This window comes from Frankliniella occidentalis, unplaced genomic scaffold, assembly GCF_000697945.3.
Source record: "Frankliniella occidentalis isolate FOCC.00 unplaced genomic scaffold, Focc_3.1 Scaffold672, whole genome shotgun sequence".
NCBI classification, from domain to species: Eukaryota; Metazoa; Arthropoda; class Insecta; order Thysanoptera; family Thripidae; genus Frankliniella; species Frankliniella occidentalis.
This window is the reverse complement of record NW_026267785.1, coordinates 1-702: the sequence shown is the minus strand read 5'-3', so window position 1 is coordinate 702 and position 702 is coordinate 1.

Sequence of the window (702 nt, the reverse complement as noted above, 5' to 3'; positions counted from 1 at the left end):
CCATCCAAATCCAGTCACAGCACCCATCTGAAACATTATTTGTGTGTGAAGTTTAACCTCACTTCTGACGACCAGAAGCACCTGAAGCATTGGAAAATAATAGTTAATAATCATAACAATGGTAGAATTTGACAACTTTGCTGAAAAATGAAACGTTATTTAAAACTTCGACGGCATTAGAAGCAAAATGAAAGCAAAGACAGTTGTAGTCATGTAAACGGGACCGTGTGAACCGTACAAAAACAGAAGTAAATGGGAAACACATGAGGTGAATGCGTTCTATTAAACAATGCAACGAAAACTTTGCGAGACCAAAAAACGATAGGTGGGAAAAGAGAACCAGGCTATAATCACATGCGCAAAAGCATACGAGTAGAACATCAAAAGAAAAAATTCGCACCACAAGGAAAAGAGACGACGGCGCGCAACCCATGGATGAATGTTGTGTTTTCGGCAGGAGCAGCAGACGACTCGCGATCGGATTGGGTTTTTTTTTCCTCGTTTCCCTGCGAATAACCATCTGTTATCTGATGACAGTCGTAAACAAAAGTTTCAGTTTCAGTTTTTAAATGGCGACCGCGTATTGGGTTGGTGTGACTTTGTGTAAAGTTAAGTGCAAAATTTCAGTGATTTCGATGAGCTGCGGACAATGACAGTTGCCTTTTATCGATGCTGGTTTAAATCTGCGATCAGTGTGTGCTC